Source organism: Bos indicus, chromosome 11 (assembly GCF_029378745.1).
Source record: "Bos indicus isolate NIAB-ARS_2022 breed Sahiwal x Tharparkar chromosome 11, NIAB-ARS_B.indTharparkar_mat_pri_1.0, whole genome shotgun sequence".
NCBI classification, from domain to species: Eukaryota; Metazoa; Chordata; class Mammalia; order Artiodactyla; family Bovidae; genus Bos; species Bos indicus.
Window position 1 is genome coordinate 12674460 of NC_091770.1, and position 20329 is coordinate 12694788.

Sequence of the window (20329 nt, forward strand, 5' to 3'; positions counted from 1 at the left end):
ATTCTCCTTTCCCAATTTGGAACCAGTCCATTGTTACAAGTCTGGTTCTAACTGTTGCTTCTTGACCTGCATACAGGTTTCTCAGGAAGCAGAGAAAGTGGTCTGATATTCCCATCTCTTGAAGAATTTTCCACAGTTTGTTGTGATCTACACATTCAAAGGCTTTAGAGTAGTCAATGAAGCACAAGTAGATTTTTTTCTCAAATTCTCTTGCTTTTTCTATGATCCAACAGATGTTGGCAATTTGATCTCTGGTTCCTCTGCCTTTTTTAAATCCAGCTTGAACATTGGAAGTTCTGGGTTCACATACTGTTGAAGCCTACCTTGGAGAATTTTGAGCATTACTTTGCTAGCATGTGAAATGAGTGCAGTTGTGTGGTAGTTTGAGCATTCTTTGGCATTGCCTTTCTTTGGGATTGGAATGAAAACTGACCTTTTCCAGTCCTGTGGCCACTGCTGAGTTTTCCAAATTTGCTGGCATATTGAGTGCAGTACTTTCACAGCATCATCTGTTAGGATTTGAAATAGCGCAACTGGAATTCCATCACCTCCACCAGCTTTGTTCACAGTGATGCTTCCTAAGACCCACTTGACTTCACACTCCAAGATGCCTGGTTCTAGGTGAGTGATCACACATCGTGATTATCTGGGTCGTGAAGATCTTTTTTGTACAGTTCTTCTTAATATCTTCTGCTTCTGTTAGGTCCTTGCTATTTCTGTCCTTTATTGTGCCCATCTTTGCATGAAATTTTTCCTTGGTATCTCTAATTTTCTTGAAGAGATCTCCAGTCTTTCCCATTCTATTGTTTCCCTCTATTTCTTTACATTTTTCACTTAGGAAGGCTTTCTTATCTCTCCTTGCCATCCTTTGGAACTCTGCATTTAGACAATTTGAGACTACATCAAACTAAAAAGCATTTTCACAGCAAAGGAAATTATCAACAGGGTGAGAAGACAATCTATGGAATAGGAGAAAATATTTGTAAATTGAATATCTCACAAAGAGTAATACCCAAAATATAAAAGGAACTCAGCAAAAAACAAATAACCCAATTTAAAAATGTGCAAGGAACTTGAATAGGCATTGCTCCAAAGATGTAACAGTGGCCAAAAAGTGTGTTAAGAGGCTCAACATTACTAATCATCAGGGAAATGCTAATCAAAATCACAATGAGATATCACTTCGAACATTTTAAGATAGCCATTATTTTTGTTAAAAAAAAAATGAGCGTTGATAAGGTTGCAGGGAATTTGGAACCCTTGAACACTGTTGATGGGATTGTAAATGATAGCAATTATGTAAAAAAGTTTAGAGTTTCCTCAAAAAAATTGAAAATTAGAACCACCATATAAGCCAGCAGTTCCAAAAGAACTGATCCAAAAGAATTGAAATTGGGATCTTTAAAAAATATTTGCGCTCCTCTGTTATTGCAGCATCATTCAAAAGAACCAAAATGTGGAAACAACCTAAATGTCCCCTCAGTGGATGAATGGATAAAGAAGACATGATATATACATGAAATGGAATATTGCTGTTGTTCAGTTGCCAAGTCATGTCGACTCTTTGTGAGCCCACAGACTGCAGTGCACCAGCCCACCTTGTCCCTCAGCATCTCCTGGAGTTTGCCCAAGTTCATGTCCATTGAATTGGTGATGCCTTCCAACCATCTCATCCTCTGTCACCCTCTTCTCCTCCTGCCTTCAATCTTTCCCAGCATCAGGGTCTTTTCAGTGAGTCAGCTCTTCATATTAGGTAGCTAAAGTATTGGAGCTTCAGCATCAGTCCTTCCAATGAATATTCAGGGTTGATTTCCTTTAGGATTAACTGGATTGATCCCCTTGCTGTCCAAGGGGCTTTCAAGAGTCTTCTCCTGCACCACAGTTCAAAAGCATCCATTCTTCGAGGTTCTGCCTTCTTTATGGTCCAACTCTCACATCCATACATGACTACTGGGATGGAATATGCAATGCAATGGAATATTATTCACACATAAAAAGATGGAAATCCCACCATAGATGACAACATGGATGAACCTTGAAGACATTATGCTAAGTGAAATAAGCTTGCCACAGAAAGACAAATACTCCATGATTCCACTTACATAAAACAGAAGGGAGAATAGCAGTTGCCAAGGGCTGAGAGAAGGGGGGGAATGGGGAATTGCTGTTTAATAGTTACAAAGTTTCATTTATGCAAGACAAGTAACTTCTATAAATCTTCTCTAAAACATTGCCCTTTGTTATTTTTAAATAGTGTTCCCCAATTCCATCTACAAAGCTAAAATATACCTAATGCAGAATGCTTGAAAAGCAGGCTAAAACGATCTTCAATCTTACCACCCTGAAATTTCTTCTATTAATAGTTCAATGTGTATAGATCCTGCCAAGACCTTCAAGAAGGTCGTAATGATGTAGATGTCAACTGGGTGCTTGAAACTCCTATTTCCTGAGACCTAATACTAATGCTGGATAATATTGATCTTAAAAAGTTTTGCCAAACTGATGGTTAAGAAGAAATGTAATTCCTTGTTGATTTAATTTGTAGCCCCAGAGCTGCAGGATAGTATTCATATGTGCATTAGCTATTGGCACTTCTGTGAAAGGCTCATTCAAACTCTTTGCCCAGGTTTCTTTTGAGTTATTTGAGTTTTCTTATTGTTTTGTAGAAAAAAATTTTGTATGCTAGCCTTTATATATGTTTCATACACTTTCTCCTCTTACGTAAAGGGAAGGTGATTTGCATTTAACTGTTTCTTTGAAATTACAGATGTTTAAAATTTTCATGTAGTTTCAACATTTTCAATATTTTCCTTTAACATTTCTGAGATTGTGCAATGCCTGGGAAGGTTTTCCCCATTCCACAATTAGAAGAAAAAAAAAATCCAAAGGATCTGAATAAATATTTATCCAAGCAGATATATAAATGGCCAACAAGAACATGAAAAGATGATCAACATCATTAGCCACCAGGAAAATGCAAATCTAAACCACAATGAGACACCATGTATCTACTAGTATGGCTACAATCAAAAAGACTGATCATTCATTACACATGGAGAAATCAGAACCCTAATACATTGTTAATATGAATACAAAATGGTTCAGCTACTTTGGAAAGCAGTATGGCGTTTCCTCAAAAGATTAAACATAGAATGACCATACAACCCAGAAACTGTACTCCTAGATAAATACCCAAGAGAAACGGAAACAAATGTCCAAGCAAAACTTGTACGCAAACGCTCATTGCAACATTATTCTTAATAATCAAAAAGTGGAAACAACCAAAATGGTCATCAAATAATGAGTAAGTGAATAAAATACGGTATTCCATACAATGGAGTATTATTTGACAGTGAAAAGGACTGGAATACTGACACATCGTATAAGATGGATAAACCAGGGAAACATTAGGCCAAGTGAAAGAAACCAGTCACAGAAGATCACATGTTATATAACTCCATTTATATAAAATGTACAGAATAGGCAAATCTATAGAGACAGAAAGCAGATTAGTGGTTGCCTAGAGGTATGGTTCGGAGAAGGCAATGGCACCCCACTCTAGTACTCTTGCCTGGAAAATCCCATGGACGGAGGAGCCTGGTAGGCTGCAGTCCATGGGGTCGCTGGGAGTTGGACACGACTGAGCGACTTCACTTTCACTTTTCACTTTCCTGCATTGGAGAAGGAAATGGCAACCCACTCCAGTGTTCTTGCCTGGAGAATCCCAGGGACAGGGGAGCCTGGTGGGCTGCCGTCTATGGGGTCGCACAGAGTCGGACACAACTGAAGCGACTTAGCAGCAGCAGCAGAGCTGTATGGTTGTATAACTCTGCTGCTGCTGCTGCTAAGTCGCTTCAGTCGTGTCCGACTCTGTGCGACCCCATAGACGGCAGCCCACCAGGCTCCCCTGTCCCTGGGATTCTCCAGGCAAGAACACTGGAGTAAAGGCTGTTGAATTGTACACTTCAAATGAGCAAATTGTATAGTATCTGAATTATGTCTCAATAAAGCTGTTTTTTTTTTTTCCACCAGCTTAAAAGAAAAGGAAATTTATTTGCCCTAACAATGGAAAGTCCAGGACAATGACTGACATGAGAGGTTTAGGGCTTTGTCTGTCTCTCTTCTTGGCCTTCGGATGTATAAAATTTATCCTCAGACTCTTTGGAGCTGGTCACATGGCCATCACCAAATAACCCAGAAGTGTGGAGTGTTTTGATTCACCAGAGCTGGATCACATGCTTGACTCCTGGTGCTGAGGGAGAAACTATATCCAGATCACATGAGACAAACATGTATAAGGAAGTGGATTCTCAAGTGACATTTATGAGCTATTCAGGAAGAAGAGGCAACAGATAGTAACAGACATTCAATATGGAGATAATTAAATCATCTGAAAATAATGGTGTTTCTGCATTTTCGTTTTCAGTATTTTTGCTACCCAATTTTTCTTTTCTTGTTGCATTGTTTAGGGTGTCCAGAACTATATAGGAAAATTATAGCAATAATATTACATGACTTTAATGGGAATGCCTCTAATATTTTACTATTCTAGACAGAATGGTTTGGATAAAATTTGATGCTCTTTACCAAGTAAGAAAAATATCATTATAGGCCTAGCTGGCTGAAATTTCTTAATTAAGAGTTAATTTGACTTATAGTGAATGTCAACTGCTATAATCATGAATTTACTCTCTTTTATTTGTCCAAACTACATGAATAAACTTTTTAACATTGGACAGTTTCTGTATTTCTATGAATTGCTTTATAATGGAGGGGATAAACAGATTATTTTTCTTAAAAAAATCAACAAGTAAGTTGTGACATTTTCTATTTCAGGAGAGCTCCTGGTTAAGGGAAAAAAATTTGGGTACCCATTGAGGGAGTATATGAGCCAGGATTCAAGAATATGGGAAAAGGATATGGCAGCTGGCTCTGTTTTCAGGCCCAGCTTTTAGGCCTTTTCCTTTCTTGGACCCAACACACTGGCAGTAATCATATAAGAGGCAAGTGTGCAGGATAGCCCAGTCCACCAACAGCTCCTTTCATATAATTTCTATTAGGCATGGTCTGTCAACAAAGGTCCATCTAGTCAAGGCTGTGGTTTTTCCAGTAGTCATGTATGGATGTGACAGTTGGACTATAAAGAAAGCTGAGTGCTGAAGAATTGATGCTTTTGAACTGTGGTGTTGGAGAAGACTCGTGAGAGTCCCTTGGACTGCAAGGAGATCCAACCAGTCCATCCTAAAGGAGATCAGTCCTGAGTGTTCATTGGAAGGACTGATGTTGAAGCTGAAACTCCAATACTTTGGCTACCTGATGCGAAGAACTGACTCATCTGAAAAGACCCTGATACTGGGAAAGATTTAGGGCAGGAAGAGAAGGAGACAACAGAGGATGAGATGGTTGGATGGCATCACCGACTCAATGGATGTGGGTTTGGGTAGACTCCGGCAGTTGGTGATGGATAGGGAAGCATGGCATGCTGTGGTTCATGGGGTCGCAAAGAGTCAGACATGACTGAGCAACTGAACTGAATTGGATAGGGGTAAAAAAACAGGATCAAGATCTGATAGAAGGAAAGAAGTACTTAGAAGACAGATAAGGAGGGACAAAGTGCAGAAAGCCTGTGACTTACCTACAGTTCCACAGGTTTTGAGTCCATGTGGAATAACCTCCAAAGTCTAGTTCCTGTCCTCACCACGATACTATCCCAAAGGTTGGTCTGTACTGCTCAGAACAGGGGCTCTAAATCCTTGGAACAGAAATTTTGGGGAAAGGAGGAACCAATATCCTTGTTCCTGTCTGGGTCTGAGGCTTCTTCTGGGCCACAGAACCCTTTTCACCAGTATGAGATGCTTGGTCCACATCCTGCCCAAATGGGTTCTCAAAGATGAAGCCCTCTGATTCTCACATAACTCACAGTTTTCTAGACAGATAGAGTTTTTAGGAAAAAGAAAAGTTTATGGAAATCCCAGCCAGATTCAGATGGGAAAGAACTGTCCTCATCACAATGTTCATGCAGTTAACAGCTCTGATGCTCAAAAATGCTGTAGTGGACATCAAAATTAATGGAACCAAGGTTACTTGGAAGCCAACAGGGCTTTGGTAATCCCTTAAAAGTGTAACTTGTCTCAGTTATGACAAAGGGAGAGTGGGAAATGGAGGACAAACTTTAGTAAAAGCTGAAGACAACATTGGAAGCCCTTGGGGTTAGCCAGCTCTTCCTAACAGAGGATGGTGTTGATTTCATGGGACTGAATAAGGAGAAATACCATTCATTCATATTTTTGATGAGTATTTACCCAGTTCCTTCTGCATGCAAGGCAGCCTACCATTTGCTGCAAACACAGTGGTGAACAGAGTAAACATGTCCCCTGCTTTGGCAGAGCTTTGAATCTAGTGAAAAAAGACAGTCAATAAGAGAACAAATTTCAAATTCTGCTAAGAGGAAAATGAAGTGTGTGTTATGGAAGGGAAGATGGGGTACACACGTGGAGATGTCAAGGGTGAGAAGAAGCCGTCTCAGTGAGGAGGAAGGGAGGCCACAGCATGGGTGAAGTCTTCACAGTAGAGAAGAGCTTGTTTTGTTCAAGGACCTGGAAGGTTAGTATAGCAGGAGCACCATGTGCTGGGAGAGACTCAAGTGAGATGACCTTGAAGAAGTATTGGGGCCAAATTATGCAGATCCTCTTGGACCATGTTGAGGAGTGTGGATTTTCTTCTAAAAAAAAAAAAAAAAGACAAAAAACATTTTTAGGCATGTGAAAAATCTGGTTTCTTTTTTTTTTTTAATTGCTCTAACTTCTATGTGTAAAACAGATAGGAAAGGGCAGTATAGGAAATAGAGAAACTGGTTAAAGGCAAGTTCCCAAGTGAGAAATTAAAGAAGCTTAGGCCAGAATGGTGTCAGTGGAAATGGAGATAAGCAAGCGGACTAGAGATGTATGTTTGAGGAAGAATCAATAGAACCTGCTGATGAAGACAATGTGGGAAGTAAGGAAATGTGGAAAATCTGTAATTACTCCCAGGTTTCTGAATAGAGCAGTTTGTTGGATGGTGATGCTGCCTTGAGATGGGAAAACAAAGGGGAGGGTGAATGGTGATGTATGGCAAAACCAATACAATATTGTAAAGTAAAAAATAAATAAATAAAATAAAATCAGCAGTCAAAATGACTAGTTGAGATCATGGAAATAAATAAATAATTTCTTACTAAAAAAAAAAAAAGAGTTCTATTTCAGGCATATAGAAATTAAACATCTACTTTTAAAACTCTCCTTTGTCTATGGTCGCACACTGTGCCTTATCCCTGGGAGCTCCTTGTCTTATGGGTTGGTGTGTCCTCTACTAGTCAATTACCAAGGACTCAAGCGCGGGGGAGGCCTAGAAGATCTCCTCACCCACTTTTTGCCCCAGCCCCACAATGCCTGTTCTCCAACAGCCCCATGAGGCCCCAAGTACCCCTTCCCCATGTCTCCATTTGGACAGGAGGATGGACTTGACCCTGGGAGCGATTCTTGGCCTCTACTGGGAAACTGGCTCCCAGCAACCTCCTCCCCCTGCGTCAGTCCTTTTCCCCTAAATGCTTCCCAGCTTCCCAGATGGTGTCCAGATAACCCGCACCCTCTCCCTGGGGTGTGATCATCATTCCGAGGGTCAGCTCATCTCCTTGAATCCTTCAGCGTAGGAAGAATCATGAGTCCATCTGTCATCACCCACCTCCCTGGGAACTGAGGAAGGCAGAGAGCCAGGCCAGCGGGCAGAGTACATTTGTATCCCTTTGCTCAAGGCCAGCTCTGCTGGTTAATCTATGGAGAAACCCAGCCAGGAAGTCTACAAAAAAACACAGGAATCACTAGTTTGAGCCTTCTGTCCCACACATCCTCTCCCCATCATCATACATGTCCTATTCATCATCCCAGATTTAGCTCAAAGGCCATCTCATCTGGGCAGGCTTCCGAATTCCCAAGCACATCTAGTCTCTCTCTCTCCTCCAATTCTTTAATTGGACCGCAATGGTGGTCTGATCTTGATGTACTGATAATGAAACGGTCTGGTTATGTCTCTCTTTCCATTAAATCTGTGCTGTTTAATATGGCGCCCACCCATTATATGTGGCTGCTTACATTTAAATCAATTAAAATTCAACAAAATATAATTTCAGCTCCTCAACTGGTCTAGCACATGATCAGGTGCTCAGTAGCCATGTGTGGCCAGTGGCTCCCATATTAAACATCACAGATTGAGAGCCCCTTCTCAATCTGTAGAATAGCACTGTGTTAAACTAAGAACTCCCTGATGACCAAACTGGGTGTTATCGTCTTTGTGCCCTTGGCACCCGGTACAGAATACAGAACATAGAAGATGCTAAATATGTATGGACTGAATGAGCAGATGAGAGGATAAGTTCTGGACACCATGTGTGAAGGAGAATATGGGTGACCTGCATGAAGTATGCTCCAAATACAGGAACCAAGAGAAGATATGATTTAGGGGAAAGACAGAGAGGACAGCTCAGTGTGAGCAAGGTGGCCTTTCTGTGTCCCGAGACACTAGAATGCCGTTGCCAGTGTCCTTCAATAGCACCATTAAATCACACATAGTCGCATAGGACAGCTCATCCTATCAGCCTCTCCTCTGTGACACCTCTGTTTACCTCTCTGTCAATCCAGTCCCCTCATTGTCCTTGAAATTCCCTGAGAAGTCTCTCCTGACCCACCCCAGCTGGTCCTACTTGCCATGCTCTGTCCAGCATCCCCAAGTACAGTGCGAAGGAACTCCGTCTGACGGCTACAGTCACTGTCCATTTTGTGCCCCAGTGCATACGTCTTATGTCCGTAACTCTGCTCTGTCCTTCAGGCTGACTAAGCAACAGATCCCCAGGGATGAGACCCCCTAAGACTTGGGCTCCCTAGGGGTAAGATTTTACTGATCAGGATGAGTAAGGGTTGCCCAAGAAGCTCTTTCCTAACAGGCAGGCCACTTAGGGGAAGGACCCGAGATCTGATCTCACGGAAACTGTTTACCCAGAGTCCTGCCCACCATGGCAGACACAGAGCAGGGGCTTGAGGGATTTCAAGACAACGCTACTTCTCCTGTGCAATCTCAAGTGGACTTTATGCAACAGCTTCTCTTCAGGGCAGTGGCTAGACTCTGGGAGAAGTGAGGAACACGGGCCTGAACCTTAAGGATCTGCGGAAGTTGAATCCCCCTGTGTTTGCCTGTATCAGCTCCTACTTCAGCATCTTGAGACTCATCATCTTCCTTTGCTTTCTGAGAATCCAGGAAACATAGACTGAGCAGTTCTGTAGCTCTGACTTAGCTCTCTGTGGATTCCTTCTTGACCCAAGAGCTCTCCCTAAATCCATGACTTCAGAGACCCTCCTGCCAACAGGAAGGGCTCTTCTGGCCCTGGGCCCTTATAATCCTGCTCTTCGCCTGGGCCATTTCTCTGTGGTCCCCTGGAGTTTATGTGCAAAGCTGTGGTAGTACAGTTTGGCTCTGCCCTTGTAGACAGTTCCGCTTCTTTTCCCACTAGAAACGAGGCCATTCTCAACAACAGGCCCAAATCCCCAAATAGTGGCCTTACCAATAGGAAGGCTGTAGAGGGTGATGTAGTATTTAGAATGTCTTCAATCATTCACCTTGTCCTTCTCCTGGGCTCTTAATACCAGCTTCTTTGACCCAAACACTATCCTTTAAAGCAATCAGCAGCTATTCCCTTTGTCCCCTGAAAGAGAACCTGGCCCTCAGTAACATATCTTTGAAAGTTGGCAGGTGGGCACACCTTATGCCCCATAGATGATCCCTTCTCACTGGTTCTGTGTGTGACACCCCTTCCACCAGAGGAAAGTCTCTTAGAGTCATGATTTGAAAGCTTCAGCACAGTTCATCTGTATAGGAACACACGTCTGCTACAAGGAGGCTTGATGGCACACAACTTTGGTGAGAGGTGTCGGGAAAGATATTCCAAGCCTCAAATCTGAGTCAGTGTTTCCCACTAGACTCATTCTTTTGGGTTGAGACTGGCCCTCCTTTTAAACAGACCCTTCTTTTTAAACAGTGGTCTTCCTCCCTCCCTTGAGGAGCGCTTGGGACTGGTCCCATGGGAGAGCTTTGTGGACGCCAGGTGACTCTCTGACTACTCCTCCAAAGGGCAGTGGAAGGAAGTGGCCATCCCAAAGCCAGAGCCTGTGCTCATCTCTCCCCAGCTGCCATGGCTGAGAGTGGAGGCTGTCTTTCCCATGTTCGGGGCAAAGGAGGGGAAGAGCTGGAAGTCATCAGGGTGTTGTTTTTGCCAGTGGAGCCCTTGAAGTGGAGACAGGAGGAAAACAAACAAACTCATGTCATCTCCCCAGGGTCCTGGAAGAGGTCCCTTTCACAGCCAGGAATGTGACAAGGAGTGAAGTCAGCCAGGAGGCTGCCTGCAGAGGGAGGGAGGCAGGCAGCGGGGTGAGGATCAGAGGCGCAGAGCAGGGGAAGGGGCCAGACACGGGGAGGGTCCAAGGCCGTCATATCCCTGGGGCTGGGGGTGGGCAAAGAGCCCGCAGGGAGAGATGTGCCCCAAGGCTGGGAGGGCCCCACTGTACAGAAAGACATGTATCTCAGCTTGCCTACTAAAAGGTCCAGCCCATATTTTCCAGAAGCCAGTTTTGTGGAATAGATGTGGCAATAATTACAGGGATTGGCCGCTGATTGGCATGGAGATCAGTACAAGGAAGAATAAGATTAGAAGTAGATACACAGAAAGGAAAAATGGTCCCTGGGAGGAGAAAAAGTGCCAGGGTGGGGACCGGCCCCAGGCCAAGTGGCCAAGTGAGACCAAGTGGATGAGAGTCCAGGTTAGACTGAGGTTGCCCAGCCCTCTGGCTCCCCAGGAGGCTTCTGATGTACTGAGGCTGACCCCACACTGCTGCTGTTCAGGAATCCATGACGTGTCCCAGCCTCACCTCTCTATCACGGGGCAGGAGCCAGCAGGCAGTGCTGGGCCCAGATTTGGTTCTCAGCTTGCCACAGCCCCTGGAAACAGGGGAGGGCCTGAGGGGAAGGTGTGGGGTTTCCTCCTCCAAGCCACCTCCATGACCTTGAGAGCACAGGTGCAGCTCACCTGCTCCTCCTTCTCCCTGTGTGTCTGACAGAGTCTGAGATGTTCTCTGCTCTGGCTCCCAGCTGTGTGGGAAAGCTGGGCTATGCCAGCCAGGTCCAGTTTTCCCAGCAACTCCCTTTGTAGCATTGGGATCACTGTAAATTGTCAGGACTCAATATCCCCATTCTGAAAAATGGAGGTATATCCTGACCTCCCCTCACCTCACCTCATTCACAGTTGAGGGTTAACAAGAAACCAGAGTGGCCAGAGCACCCAGGAAGCAAACTAACACATCTAAAGTATTCCAGGAGAGAGGTCTCTCTTTGGGAATTTTCTTTTTGTTTGGGGGTTTGTATAGATAGTACTGAAAACTTTATTTTATGTATTTGATTTTATTAAATATTGTACAGTACATTTTGACAAAATAGATACAGTGTAAATCTATAAATATTTGGATTTAAATCAAATATAATTTTTAACTTACATTCACAAACACCTTTGTTTTTTGGGCAAAAACAAAATCTTATATTTTTTCTGAATTTTGAATTTTGTTAATGAGTGTTTAAAGCACACATTATCTCTGAGACACTTTCAACAATGTTCTCTAGAAGGAAGTCTGAAAAACAGAATCAAGTAAGATGGCATGTATTATGTAGTGACACTGAATGTTGAGTTACTGAACTTGGAATTACAGCTGACCTTGAAAAATCTCTTTGGTAATTTTCTGCTGAAGATGCTGACTCCGTCCACAGCCTGAAATGTACCCGTGAGAGCGTCTGCTCCAGCATCCCTGTGTGCAATTGGGAGGACGGAGGCCCACCTGGCTCACAGACCCCTTAGGCAGGCCAGAGAAAGGTGAGCAGTGGAGAGGCAGCCCCGTCCCCTAGCAGCCCCGACCTTCTGCCTGGATTCTGATAAATGGGGTCTACCTTGTGCCTGAGACCCAGGAGCCACCTCAACCCTTTCCCCATTTCTGAACCTCCATCCTGAGATAGTCTTAGCACCGTTTGGAAGCCCAGACCTGGGGCTTGCTTTTGCTTCTCCTCCCAGAGGCTCAAGTTCCCTCTGAATCTCCAGCCCAAGAGCCAGTGCCCAAGCACTGCTCCCAGATCCCTGACACCTCCCGCCTCCTGGCTAGCTGGGCTTTCACTAGGATGTAAACACTCTGTGAGCAGGGACCTTAGGTCTCCTGTTCACTGATGAATCCAAAGCCCCTAGAACATAGCACAATGGAGACACCAGTATTTGTTGAATGTGCAGAGGCCAGAACCTACTATAAAAGAATTGGTGGGAAAATCCAGCCCACAGATTAAAGGGAAACCCATCAGGAAAGACACTCTGGGGTGGCCACATGCATCTCACCTCACTTGCCCCTCACCACAGTTTGTGTGCTATGCTCAGTCACTCAGTTGTGTCTGACTCTTTGCACCCCCATAGACTGTATAGCCCACCAGGCTCCTCTGTTCATGGGGATTCTCCAGGCAAGAATACTGGAGTGGGCTGCCATGCAAACTCAGGGATTGAACCCAGGTCTCCTGCGTTGCAGGTGGATTCTTTAACATCTGAGCCACCAGGGAAGCCCCACCACTATTTGCCACCTCTCAAAATGTATCAGTCCCTCCAGAGAGGACCACCTCCCTCCACCAGCTCAGGTCCTATAGCTCTCCATTGCCTGGTGGACTCTTCCAGCCTTCTTCTTTCTTCCTCAATGCTCAGTGTCACAGTAGCCCCAGGACAGTCCCTAAGCCATCAGGTTGCCGGCTCAGCATCCATATGGAGCTCACCAGGTCCCATTTGGCGGGTCTATCCTCCCAGCCTGGTCTGTGCATGCTCAGAGCTCACCCCTGTCTTGGAGGTTGTCTAGGGTGGGAGTCCTGGCTGGACCCAGCTCCCAAAACTTATTGGATCATCGAGAAAGCAAGTTTCTTCATCCTCTCTCACATATGCATCCCCAGCTCCACGCCCCTGCCTCTTTTTCCATGTTTTTAGCATCTTCTTCCGCTTGCTGGCTTCCCAGGGGTCCAGACTCAAGGCCATTTCCCACTGCCAGCACCCAGACCGCAGGAAGGCCGCTATCTCTCCCTCCTGGGCCTCCAGATCCCAGGGCCTTGTGTTCCTCTGCTACATTCCAGGCGAGACTCTGGTGGGAGAGACAGGGAGGACACCAAGGTGGTCTGAGCTCCCGGGAACAGCCCGGCTTCTTCCCTCCACTCCACTCTGCCTTCCCATCCCCTCTCAAGCTTTCTGGCTCTAAGCTGCCTGAAGGAATCTTGGCTCAAATCTTTACAGCCCCTCCTTTAGCCTCCTCCAAGGTCGCCTCGTCCTCTCCCTGCTGGTAGGCCCTGAGGACCTCACCCTGAGGACCTCACTAACACAGCAGGCTCCCCATGAACCTGCCATCCCTTTCCTTTGTCCCTGCTGGCCGAGAGATCTTAGAAAAGTTCTAATGAATTTGGGGCTCTACATCATCCCTGCCATATGAGGGATTTCAAGCTGGCACTGTTCCCTTCATCCTGCCACAGACAGTAAGCCAGTGTGGAGACCATACTCCAGTGAGAGACTCTCCCTCGGGCTGTCTCCTTAGCCTCAGACTGTCCTGCCCTAGACACAGATAGGTCTCTAACTCTGGTCCTCATTTGACATCATCTGTCCCTTCACAGGAGAAGGTAATGGCACCCCACTCCAGTACTCTTGCCTGGAAAATCCCATGGATGGAGGAGCCTGGTAGGCTGCAGTCCATGGGGTCGTGAAGAGTCGGACACGACTGAGCGACTTCCCTTTCACTTTTCACTTTCATGCATTGGAGAAGGAAATGGCAACCCACTCCAGTGTTCTTGCCTGGAGAATCCCAGGGACGGGGGAGCCTGGTGGGCTGCCGTCTATGGGGTCGCACAGAGTTGGACACGACTGAAGCGACTTAGCAGCAGCAGCAGTCCCTTCACAACGACCCCAGGCCCCTCCAGCCAACTCTCAAGAATGGGACATGAAGCACTTGAGGGAGCTGATGTTAGAGGCTTTTGGAGACCCTCCTCACAGCCCACCTTGGGTGGGGAGGGGCTGGTCACCCACAGTTCACTGCTTCGTAGATACTCTTCTGCCATCAGGAAGAGCTCTCTGGCCCAGAGCCCTTCGAGGCTTACTCTCATCCTTTGTCCATTTCTCTCTGTCCCACTGGCTCCAAGTATGAAGCTAGAAGCCTAAGATGGTAGCCTAACAGTGTCAATGTTTGGAGGGTGATTTATTTACCATGTCCCCAGTTATTCCCCTGGCCTTACCACTGGGTGTATTCAAGCAGTATCCCTTCTGCAGCTGTGCTCCTCTCTCAGGCCTCTGCTCACATTCAGTGTTCCTGAGGTCTCCATGAGCTCTCTTGACCCTTGCCTGGATCCCACCAGCATGCCAAGTCTCTCTTAAGTGTGGATGTCCCTGCTTCTTTCATACTCATTTCATCCCTGGAGCATATTGCTCCTGAAACACCACTCGCTGTCATGGCCTGTCCTTCTAGATATATCTGGTTTCTGATGGGTCCTGCATGGCATGAACACTGTAGAAGGTGATCCCAGAGTTGGCCAGAGTCCAAAATACCTCACTTCTAGCCTCAATTCTTTACCTTCCCTTTTCCCAACTGCCTAAAAAAAACGTGCCTCTTATGGATTTGTTTGAATAATAATTTTCTTTTTAAAATGTAAGCTCTTCTGCAAAGTCTAGGCCCTTCCTTCCCTTCCTTATATTGACCTCACATTTCTGCCCTCTAACCTTCACAGAACTTGATTAAACTGCACAGAGATGGGGTGTCTCTATTGCTGTTTTTCACCAGCTCCTCCTTATGTTTCTCTCACTGGTCCGTCATTTGCCAAATATTAATCAAGACTCCGCAATATACAAAGTAATGGGCACTTTCTATCTTCTTTCTTCTTTTCCATTAAAAAAAAATAATTTATGAAGTAGAGCCAGGGATCCCAGGCCAAGATAAAGTCTAAACAAGGATATAGGTGGTCCATCCCAGGACTGAGTGAGGCACAGGACTTGGTGTGCAGAGCAGAGAGTAAATCCCAAGAACCTCTTTTGAGTGAGGACCCCAGGGGCACCTGCCCCCCCTTGGCTCACTGAAGAAGCTATCATCAAGCAGCAGCCACCACCCCCTGCCCCCAGTCCACTTCTATTCAGAAGCCAGGGAGAGTCTCCAGAACACACCTCAGATCACATCCTTCAAGGGTTACAAACTCCTGCCTGATCTGGACCTCAATGTCCCCCTCATCCCATCTTAAGTTTGTGTGTCCCCTTGCTTGCTACAGACACATTGGTTTTCTTCAAGACTGGCTTTGTGTCAGCTTGCACATGCCTCCCTCACAACTTACACACATGCCCCTCGAGCCCACCACACTTGTCCTCACCCTCACTCTCTGCTTCTTGCCAACGTTCACATTTCACTGTAAGTGGCACTTCTTCAGAAAGGAACATCTTACCTGACCTTCAGCTGAAGTCAGTGCCCTGCTGTACATTCTCATCATCACCCTTATCATCATGAAACTCCACTGAGCTTATGCTTCTGTGATTAGTGATAGCAGGTGGCAGGGGTAACGGGGGGTCTCCATTCTGCTAGGGGGAAAACAGACATAGGTATGAGTTCTGAGAGCAGGGCTCTGGGAGGTAGTAGAGAAGCCAGTACCACATCCAGCTGACCACCAGGAGAGCCCACGTTGGGTGATAAAACCACTGTAGCATCCCCAGCCCTCGGCAAGGTCTGGCTGACCGGTCAGTGAGCAGCTGCGCTGCAGCTGGGACAGCTCTGGCCCTCCCTGTCCTCCGCTCATCTGATTTCTGCATGGCTCCAAGGATCACACTGCCTCCCAGGCCAGGAGCCTGTCATCAGCGTCTTATTCCCCGCCTCCCCTTCCTCCAGTGTGCACGCCACAGCTCATATTCCCAGGGTGTCTGGGAAACAGCAAGGGTACCACGGGCTCCTCCCAACTCAGGTGGCAGGTGATAAGCACTCCAAGCCCCAACAAAACTGAGCCTTTGACCCCTTGAGGCCTTTCCCACACATGCCATAGGTATTCAGTCTGGCCACATGAGGCTGGGGACACCTCCCTGTCTGTGTCCTGCTCCCTGGCTGCTGGCTCTCTACAGGACTGAAGGGGCATGTTCTTGGAGGTCCTGGAGACCCAGATCTATGGCTTCTGGCCTGAGGTGGTGTGATAACTTCCTTCTCCTCTTCCCTGCACCAGCTGCCCAGCCTTTCCTGGGCCTTTTCTCCATTCTGCCTTTACAGAGGCAGCCGGTGCTAACAGCAGAGGCCTCTCATTCTTCTTCCACTTTATCCTGGTTCAAGCTCATCAGTTCTTGTCAAGAAAGGAACTGAAGCCAGGGGTTCTAATCTTCCCAGCTCTGAGAATAATTTGCTCAGAAAACCCCTCTTTCCTTGACAGCTAGGTTTTGGTGTTGAGAAATCCAGGCCAAGAGACTTCCTCACCATAAAGATCTGGACATAGCTAGCAACATCAACTTACTGCCATCAAAACCATAATCTTCAACACTGTGATCATCACCACCATGAGTAATACAGTCATGACGACCATTACATCATTACCACCATCCAACGAACACTGTCGCCCTCCTCATCACCCTGATCGTTATCACCGTCTCCATTATTTTCACCATGGTTATTATCACCGTCACCAAGACCCATGACCACCCCCCACCACCGCCGCGCAATCATCCCACTTAACATTACTGCTATGATTAGCATGTCCACCACTGTCACTGCTGCTCCACTTTCACAAACATCCTCACCAACTTCTAGATTATCATCCCTGTCAGTTTTAGCACAACACCACAACAATTACACACTCACCATCTCCTTCACGGCACGTCAGCACTGCTATCATCAGGCATCACCAGCATCTCATCACTCTTACCTTCACAAACACCATTACCCACTGCCATCCCCTCCGTGGGCACTGTTATCACCCGCCAACATCAATACCATTATGATGGTATTCATACCCATCATCGCCAGCCATCATCAACACCCATTATCACCACCAAGCATCACTGTCCTCGTCCTTGTCCATGTCCTTCTTTATTCAGATGATTTTTCTCTGTAATAGATTCTATGAAATTCTTCTTTATTCTAAAAATCTATACTAAACACAACCTGTGCGTGTAACACACAATGGGTTATTCAGGTTGAATTAGTTGGCTTTCGAGGTATAATGAGAAACCCCAAAATAAGTGGTTTGAAATAACAAATATTTAATTACTTAGTGTATGAGTCATGGGTCGGTTGGGTAGTCCTTCCAGTCTGGGATGGAAGCCACTAGGCTTCCTTGCTGCTGCTGCTATGTGTCCCCAATCAGCTGATAGGTCAGGCAGCAACCAGATGAAGGGTGGTCTGACTCACATTGATGGGGCCCCTTAGCTCCGCCTCATGTGTCTTCTCACTCTCCAGTGGGCTCGCTCAGGCTCATACACACAGTGGTCTTGGGGTTCTAAGTTTAGCAAAAAGGCAAGCCCCCATGCACAAGGGTGGTTTCCAAGCCACTACTTACATCACGCTTGCTAATATCCCATTGTCTAAAGTAACTCACAAGTTGGCACAGACTCTAGAGATGGAGAAAGAGACCACCTCCTGATGAGAGTATCTACAAAATCACTTTGCAAGGTCATGAACTCAAGGAAGGGAAGAATTTATAGCCACTTTACACTTTACCATACTGTAAACTGGCCTGATGGTCCTCGTGGACCCCTTTTTATCCTCCTTTTCCAGGGACTCTCTCGATTCCTGCTGGACACGGCTTATGAAACTTCTGATTCCATCAGACCCTCAGCCAGTTAGTCTCCATTGCGTTTGTGCATGCGTGCTAAGTCGCTTCAGTTGTGTCCAACTCTTGGTGACCCTGTGGACTGTAGCCTTCCAGGCTTCTCTGTCTGTAGGATTCTCCAGGCAAGAACACTGGAGTGGGTTGTCATGCCCTCCGCCAGGGGATCTTCCCAACCCAGGGATCAAACCCGAGTCTCTTATGTCTCCTGCACTGGCAGGGGGGTAGCACCACCTGGGAAATAGCCGACTCCACACATGCTTGTGCAGGTCTGCCATCTGAGGTTGACCAGTTGCCCTGCCAGTTTCAGGCTCCTGCTGTACTTCCATTCTTAGAAGAAACATCAGTGCACAGAGTCTGGGCTCTGAATTCATAAGCAGTTACTGAAGGAGCTGAGTGACACAGTCAGGAAGCTCAGGTTAGACAACTCCCTATGAAATGAATTTTGGCAGAGAGAAGATGGGAGAGAACTTCAGATAACAGTCTGCTTTTCCTTTCTAATGAATTGTTCTAAGACACATTTTTTTCTGTCTGTCCAAAGATGTCCTGCCTGGCTGATGCACTTATATCTTGATGAGCTGTGTCTCTTTGTAACTCGTCAGGAAGCAAGGGTCAATGTGATAACTGTCGTCTTGCATTGGTTCCCAGCCTTTATGCTTCACTTCCACTTTGCTTCACTCTTGCTGCTGAATTTGCACCTCCCAAATAAAACATTAGCACTTAAGCCTTGCCTCAGGCTCTGCTTTCTAGGGAACCAAAACAAAGACATCATCTTAAAGGAGTTCATAACCAGGATGTTTTAAGAGGAAGCCAAGGACATCAGGGGGCTAAGTAGTTATGCCTTCTAGCCAAAGAAGACTGTAAAATTGACAGATTTTTTTGTGGTGTTAGACAGTGGGAGTAGTGGGACATCTGTGTCCCCTCATCAAAAAAAAAAAAAAAAAAAAAGTAGCCCATTTCTAGGAAGCTAGGGCTTGGGGATGAGGGTCTAGGAATTCAAGTCCCTACTGTCCCAGTTCCCCAGAGAAAGGGTTTCCTTTTTTTCCCTTTGCCCTTCCATAAGTATTCAGAATCAGGTTCAAAGATTCTTAGTTGTGCTAAGTATTAGGACTAGTCTCTGCTTTCTATCTCAGCCAATGAGCATGAAGCTTCCTACATCCAGAGATCACCTCCCAGTTCCTTGCAGACCAGAACTTTGACTCCCTCATCAGTCTAGGGTTTCCCAAAGGCAGGAAATATGTGGCTCTCCTGAAATCCAGCCCAAGATGACTCAACTGGTCACAAGAACAGAGCCCAGCCATGAAGCTGAGGTGGACACTGTCTGCTCCTCTCTCCTCTGATCATCTCACTTCCCCGACTGTGTCCTGGCCTCCTCTCTCCTTCCCAGGGCCCAGCTCTCATTAGAGAGCTCACCACCAACCTCTCCTCAGTCTTCGTGGTCTGAGATTTAGTCGTGTACATGGAATTGTGGCCCACTTTGTCCTTCTCTCTGTGTGTTCATGAAACTGGATGAATGAGTTTTCAACAAGGTTGGAGACAAAACAGGGAAAGCAAGTAATCCCCAAAGGGGAAATAGTAGGAAAATATGCTATTTGTTTGAAGACATTTAACCTTTCCCCCAACCCAACTCATTACTTTGAATTTGGGTTTTCCTAAAGTTCCAGCAAACCAGAGACAGGCTGTGTAATGTTTCAATCCTTGTGTTGCAGGACTGAGACTAAGCCCATGCATGGAGAGGGATGGGTGGTCACTCGGCCCTGGTCTCTAACTTAGGGCAGCATAAACTCTACACCTGTCTCTTGAACAACTCTCCTGTCTATGAAGACACCTGGGTCTAAAACAGTAAAGAGAGTAAATATCACTCCTTGCCTGTTTTACCCATGGCCCAGCCACTTTTTCAGGAGTTCTCCTTGCAGCTCACCCACACCCTGCTGGCTGCATTTCAAGCCTGTTTCTACCTGCCAATTCATAGTGAAACTTGGCACTCTGCTGCCATGCTTCATTCATTGGCTCTGTTTTGCAGGGACACAGGATTTAGCTGACTCCTTGGAGCTCTGGTTAACACTGAGTTTTACTTAACACTCAAAAGTCGAAGAGCACTGGCCAGGAGAGGCCAGGTTCTGTCCTTTCTCCTGCTTGGCATGCTCTCAGCCAGGTCTTTGGTTCCCAGTATCCTCAAGGGCAGCTGCTAGGGTATGGCTTGGGCTGATGAGACCAGCAGGGTATGGGCTCCTTGGGACCAACCAAGGTCATGCAGCACAAGGGGCAACTCTTGTGTTCTCAGGTCCTTTGTTAAATGCAGTCCATCGCCCGATGGTATTAAGTTATAAAATACAGAGCTCAGGGCAAGGTGGGATTCTGCAATGCCCTGTCCCTATTGAAAATACTTGGATCTGATTGGTTTGGGCTCAAGCGCAGACAC

The 20329-nt window shown here is 46.0% G+C and overlaps 1 long non-coding RNA gene across 1 annotated transcript in view; it reads right to left on the bottom strand.

Moving 5' to 3' along the window:
• Positions 1 to 3956: 3956 nt before the first annotated feature.
• LOC139185639 (uncharacterized) overlaps positions 3957 to 20329 on the bottom strand; it is a 72966-nt gene continuing 56593 nt past the window's right edge. Inside the window, exons 2-3 of the long non-coding RNA XR_011569139.1 lie at positions 15553 to 15682; positions 3957 to 6721 (exon numbers count right to left, since the gene is read on the bottom strand). This is a non-coding gene — a long non-coding RNA (uncharacterized lncRNA). The remainder of the gene's footprint in view (positions 6722 to 15552; positions 15683 to 20329) is intronic.